Below are 7,167 nucleotides of genomic sequence, written 5' to 3' on the forward strand. Positions count from 1 at the left end.
CGGACGAGGAGGAAGAGCTCGCCGCGCTGCTGGAGGAGGAAGCCGCGGCCGACGTCCAGGAAGAAGAGCATCTCATGGTGCTCGCCGCCCTCGCCCAGCTGCTGGCGAGCAGTGAAAAGCCGCGGCGAGGTGGCTCGGCGCCGGGGAGGGTGAAAGCAAAGAACCGGCATCGTCTCCAAGGCTACTGCATGCTCTACTCCGACTACTTCGCCGATGCTCCACTTCATGGCGAGAGAACATTTCGGCGCCGTTATCGGATGAGGCGAAAGTTCTTCCTCAGGATTGTGAATTCCATCCGGGAGTTCGACAACTACTTCAAGTGCAAGATGGATTGCACTGGCGCTCTTGGATTCACCTCCATCCAGAAGTGCACGACAGCGATGAGGATGCTTGCATATGGAGCTCCAAGTGATTCACTCGACGACTATGGGCGCATGGCCGAGTCCACCAGCATAGAGTGTTTCTACAAGTTCTGTCGGGCAGTGGTGGCAGTGTTTGGGCCACAATACTTGAGAACACCCAATGCAGAAGACACTGCTCGGATCCTAGCCCAGAATGCAGCAAGAGGATTTCCTGGGATGCTTGGAAGCATCGACTGCATGCATTGGAAATGGAAGAACTGCCCATTTGGTTGGCAGGGGATGTACAAAGGCGCCAAAGGCGGTTGCAGTGTGGTGCTTGAGGCGGTAGCCACACAGGACCTCTGGATTTGGCACTCCTTCTTTGGTATGCCAGGAACTCACAATGACATCAACGTGCTGCAGTGCTCTCCTGTTTTTGCCAAGCTTGTTGAGGGCCATTCTCCTCCGGTGAACTTCGAGATCAATGGGCACCAATACAACAAGGGGTACTATCTAGCTGACGGCATCTATCCGAGATGGTCGACATTTGTGAAGACGATCTCAAACCCTGTGCCAGGAGGCAAGAACGCCTGGTTTGCGAAAGTTCAGGAGGCTTGCCGGAAGGATGTCGAGCGGGCATTTGGTGTGCTCCAATCTTTATTCGCTGTTGTTCGGTACCCCGCTCAGACCTGGTCGAAATATCAAATGTGGGAGATCATGACTTGCTGTGTCATCTTGCACAACATGATCATAGAGAGCGAGTAAGAAGACCCAGTGATTGACACTGAACCATACTACAGGCAGGGTCCTCTAGCCGAAGTTGATCACCAGCTACCGGCAACTTGGACTACCTATCTCAGTATGCGTCAGGAGATCCGAGACCCACAGGTGCATCATCAACTGCAGAAAGATCTGATTGAGCACCTATGGAGGCTCAAGGGGGACGCCTCGTGATGAAATACGAGTTTTTATTTGTTGAACATATAATTTGTATTGAATTATTTGTTGTTGTAGTATTTTGTTGAAGTATTTGATTTTTCTGTGATGAAATATGTGATAAGAAATAATTGTGTTGATAATTGAACGCCGAGACACGGCGAACCACGCCGAATACGGGCCTATTCTCGCCCATATGGGCCGTTTATTCGCCGAAATTGGGCTGCAAAGTGGGCCAATTTCGGCACCTGGGGGCGAGCTGGGGGCGACGACTGGGCGCAAACCCGTCCCCAGCGCCGAGTGCATCGCCGGCTCGTCCCCAGGGGGCGATTTTTATGCGTCCTGGGGCGGCCAACGGCTGGAGATGCCCTTAGCATTCGGTGCCACATTTTACAAATATAATGTATAGACTACATAACTTCAATATACTAGTTTAGAAGTTGTTACAATTACAGTACAAATAGTCTGAAAATACCATTAAACCATTAGAAAAATAAGTGTACAAATTATTTTGCATTTTTAGATTGGATGCCGTGGTCAATGGCTCCCATGGCACCCCATGGATCCGCATGGGTAGGTATCACTATTAACTAGCTGATAATAAATCAATCGAAACATGTGGAAAGTGAATCACAGAGATGACGGAGGTGGCTTGTGATGGCAGCAATGACGGCAAACCTTAGGCGGCCACAATAGCGATCCAGTTTGGGGTGTGTGTCTAGTGCGTAAAGTGAGGGCATATGAATTTTACTTTCCTTTTCCAATTATTTTAAATCTGAAACTAAATTCCTCTTTATCTATCGAAGTAAATCATCATTCCTCTATTTGCGGGAAAAACATCATTTCCAGTAACATGTTTGATAAAATGGGTTCTACAAATTGAATATAATGATTTCAAACCACGTTGGTTAAATTTATGGTCAAATTTGAATCTCGAAAAGTGCAGGCGCACTACATTATGCAATGGAGGGAGTCCTAGTCTAGTCTTCAGTCTTCACTCTTGTGTTTCCTCTTCCCCGGTTTCTGTTACGATATAAGAAATATGCATTTGAGACCAATGCTTTGTCAAGCCCGGCCCAGCTGGCCGGGGAATAAAAAAGTGATTTCTCATTTCATTTGTATCATATGCAATTACTGCATCTCCATCCGATAGAGAATCTACGTTTCCTGATTGGAGGAGGAGAAAATAGAAGTATCTCATTTGGCTCTCAAACACGGTTTTTCTACTACTACAACAAGACCAGACATAAGGGGAGAGACCAAACAGTAAAACATAGCTTCATAATCCTAAAATCTGATCAGACGCTTAGAAATAGCAAAACCAAACAAAAAAGTGTAACAGGACCACAGGGTACAGGAGCCTCCGCGAATGGCCCTTGGGTTTCTCTAGAGTCCACATTCATCGCATAACTTGTTTAAAATGTGTCATTTCGATCAGTGTCACGAAACACGAAATAGGATTTCATGCCACTTTACATATAAAACAACAACCATAGTACACGGCTGAACGATTGAAACTACGTAGCTCATACTAGCTTTGCCTATATATAGATTACTTTGAAACAACAACCAGTATTGGCTTGGTAGCTAGAGCTAGCCCGCTCCCTAGTGCTTTCAAGTACTACGTACTATCTAATCAAGCGAAGTTCAAGATTGCTGCCGTACCATGGCCTGGCTGCCAAGGATCGCCATAGCATATACATGCTTTCGGCCATCGTCGTCTCCGGCAGCGGATAAGCTGCGCCGGTCGGCTCGCTGCTCATCGGCGGCCCATCGGCTGTCGGCCAACTACCCGCCCAACTCCTGGGATTACGACTCCCTCCTACTGTCTCTCAACGACCCCATCCATGATCTGGTAATCCCTTCAAAAAATATGGAATTTAGAATATATATCCCATGAAGATTATACTCAAAAAGTTAATACGTGTGCGCATTCATGGACGGTACAGGTCGGCGGTCCAGGGAGCTTTGACAAGTTAAAGGCCGGCGTGAGGGAACGGCTGATATCGCCTACCACTTCGATACGAGATCGTCGGGATCCTCACCTCCATCCATGGTACTAAACCTCACCCGTGCAGCTGGGAGGATGATCGTGACCTGGCTTCCGTGGCCTTGAGGTTCAGGTTACTCAGGGAAAATTGTATCCCAGTGTCACCTGCAGGTACCTAGCTAGTTAACTATTATAGCAAAACCAACTCCTTTTAAGAAAGACAGTGTAAAACTTAGACAGCAACGAAATTAGCTGTACTTAACTTACAATGTTGCATGCATGGTACCCATGTAGAATATCTAAAAACTCTCGAAAAGAATTGCCTCACACGCGCACTCCAGAGGGAAGATATCAAGGGACTACTCTCACTCCATGAGGCATCATACCTGGCATTCAGAGATGATGAAACATTGGATGAAGCAAGAACATTTTGTGCCAATGGTCTCAAAGAGCTCCTGCCATCCTTGGATCCCCACTTGCACAGTAGCGTGGTTCATACTTTGGACATTCCCATGCATCGGAGGTCTCCTAGACTAGAAGCAAGATGGTTTATAGAACACTATGCTAGTGATGTGAGTAATTCCGACCCGTTGCTTCTCCGATTTTCTATGAGAGACTTCGAGAGGGTGCAAACAGTGCATCAACAAGAACTTCGGAGACTTTTGAGGCAAGCACAACATTACTAAGCTTCTAGACAGACAGCATGCACTAATCCTAACTGGTTACTTTCTTGTAGACTATCTATACATGATAGTGAAATGAGTCAATTACGCCACGGGTGTCTAAACTTGGCAAGAAAAAACAGTTTGGTACTAGAACTTGTGGGATACATTGAACCAGTGACAGAACTTGGCTTGAACGTGCATCTACGGTGCTAATCACGTCCGTATACATATAGGATGCTGACGTGGCATGCCACCATGGCGCGGGGCCATCCGTAAGTGAATAGGAGACAGGGGAGGAATGTTTTTATGAATCATTAAAAATATTTTCGTAATTCCTAAAAATTACTATAATTATATATATAATTAAACACATAAATATTACTTTAGTTATATATATTATAAATTATCGTGTATATTTATAGAATTACACGAATATTCTTTTAAATAGGAACATTTATTAGAATTATATGAACATTATATTAAATAAGATTATTTTTAGAATTATATGAACACTATTCTAAAGAAAGATATTTTTATTATAATACATGAACTTATTTAAAATAATTTAGTTCCCCTTTGTATTTAAATTATTTATAATTTACATAATAGAAAATAACCCTATTTTTTATATATTGTTTTGAGGGACAAGTACATAATTCTAAGAAAGGAAAATAACTAACATTTGAGAAATGGGCCGGAGGGCCAGCCCCTCATTTAAGCCTGATGTGCACGCTTGCCTGTAGTTCATTAGCACTAGCTATCCAATTTCAACAGCAAATTGTAAATGGTATGGTGGCTAGCCTGGGCGGCCAGTGAGCCAATGTTCTTCGTTCGAACTATCGTGTCTCATTATTTTTCTTATTAATGATATTAATTTCCTCCGTGTAATGTATCCTGACGGGTGGGGCCCAATGTTTACACAGGTGTGTTGTTTCATTTTTTAAGGAAAATTTTTGAGAGGCTTTCTTATGATAAAAATAAAATTCCAGGGCGTTTTTGCAACAAAAAAACAGGTCACACGACCTCGTCCCTGCAGCATCAGCACCCTGTACGTATACAAGCGCGATTAGCACTGTAGATGCACGCCCAAACCAAGTTATGTCACCGGTTCAATGTATGCTACAAGTTTTAGCACCAAACTGATTTTTCTTGCCAAGTTCAAGCACCTATGGTGTAATTGACTCTAGTGAAATTAATTGCCATGCTATGATTGATTATACATGTTTAATGTAGATGGAGGACGGAGATTGGACTTGGTGAGAAATTTGGGTTCGCAAGAGATCGTCTCATAGAGTGCTTCCATTGTGCAAATGGAATTGTCTGGGATCCAAACCATGGATCATGTCGGGAAGTGCTTTCCAGAGTTATTCATTTAGCCGCACACTTGGATGACGTATATGATGTGTATGGAACCCTAGATGAACTCATCCGCTTCACCGAGGCAATTGGAAGGTAGAATTTAAAATATAAAACACCCAGTAATTTCAAATTGACCTGTGCTGAAATAAATATATTTCAGGTGGGAACAAAGTCCTAGGGAAATTCTTCCTGAATATATGCGAGCACTTTACTCTGTTATGTATAACACATCCAATGAGGTGGCTAAAAATGTGTTGGGAAAACATGGCTTCAATGTGTTTTGTTTTCTTCGGGATGCGGTAAGGCACTAAGTCATACATCACTAAAAACACAGCGAACTTCCTAATCAGACACACATAATTTACGTAATGTTGCATCATGGAAATCACATACCAACCCTAACGGACTACCTGGACAATGGGTCAGTTTCGTCTACAGCACCATTATTGTTGCAACATGCATTTCCCATGCTCAACATGGAGGCCACACCAAAAGTTTCTTGATATAGCCCGAAGCTACCCAAGATTAATTCAATCTACATCACTGGTTTCACGGCTATGCAATGACTCCGCGACACACTCTGTATGAAAAATTCTTATCTCTATTTGTTCCTTCATGTTTCATTATCAGAATTTATCATTTTTATGAGTCATCTCATGTGATATATATTTATTTGTATATTTTGGTAATTGTTTATTATAGGCTGAGCTTGAGAGACGGGACACACCATCTTCCATAGCTATCCACATGTCGCAGAACAACACCAGTGAGAAAGAGTCTCGGAAAGCCATGGAAGACCTTACGATGGATGCTTGGAAGTCAATTAACGAAGATGCTTTCTTACATTGCCGATTTTCTAGTACTCTCACCATGGCTTGCGTTAATTTGGCTCGAACCTCACATTGTGTTTACCAAGGTGGGGATGGTTTTGGGGCACCGGATGGTAAAATAAAGGAGAAAATCACAGAGTTGTTCTTGGAGACATATAGGACCGACAAACAAGAATGAATGGAAGCCCTCAAATATTAAGAGGAATCATTCCTTTCAAGTAAATATGATATTTCACCAATGAAAGATGGTATGCATGTTTTTTGTTGTATGTATTGTTCTTGCTTTCTACTAAATTATTAAATTGACAATGTCTTTAAAACACGCTACTGCTAAGTGTTGCACCTAATTAATAGTTTAGTCCCATACTGCTAAGCGAACAAGGTGTTTACCACCTTAAATATGTTACTTCTCAAACTATCTCAAGCACTTGGTCTTCATTGAACTATATGTGTAGGATTTGTGGTTGCAATATGAATCTTCACTAGTGCCTATACGGGTACTGTGAGGATTCATGTTGACTATTTAGATTCTACACAAAAAGAACAATGATGACCAATGTATATTTTTGAAGTTTTTACATGCTTAGACTTAGCAGCAACGTTTTTTCAGGGCAAAGCGCTACGGATATTATAAAACAGAAAGGAATAGACGTAGCGCGTTTCGCTTGACACGCTATAGCTAACTTAGCTATAGCGCGTTCCGGCAAAACGCTCTGCTGCTAGTTTGACTTAACCCCCGGCTGCGCGGGCTCAAAATTTCGCTAAGTCCTTCCCCTCCATTTCCCCCTCTCCCCCAACTGCTCCATCGGCACCGTCGCCCTGCTGCTCTCGACCTCACCGCCACTGCCCCCAACCTCACCACCGCCGCTGCCCGCCGCACACCCTCGAGGCCGCCCCCACCCCCGACCTTGACGCCGCCCCCGACCCCGACATCGTTGCGGCCCTTCGCCGCGCGCCCGAGCCCCGACCCCGTCCTCGACGCTGCCTGCCCCTCCCTTCCCGCAGTCATCGTAAGGCTCTGCCTCTCCTCTCCCCTACCCTACTCT

The 7,167-nt window shown here is 44.1% G+C and overlaps 1 long non-coding RNA gene across 1 annotated transcript; it reads left to right on the top strand.

The window, feature by feature from the left end:
• The first annotated feature begins 2,870 nt into the window (after nucleotides 1–2,870).
• On the top strand, nucleotides 2,871–6,390 carry LOC125540641. The gene is made up of 2 exons (XR_007297354.1): nucleotides 2,871–3,132; nucleotides 3,227–6,390. It is a non-coding gene; the product is annotated as an uncharacterized LOC125540641 (long non-coding RNA).
• Nucleotides 6,391–7,167: the final 777 nt, after the last annotated feature.

This window comes from Triticum urartu, chromosome 2 (genome assembly GCF_003073215.2).
Source record: "Triticum urartu cultivar G1812 chromosome 2, Tu2.1, whole genome shotgun sequence".
Lineage (NCBI taxonomy): Eukaryota > Viridiplantae > Streptophyta > Magnoliopsida > Poales > Poaceae > Triticum > Triticum urartu.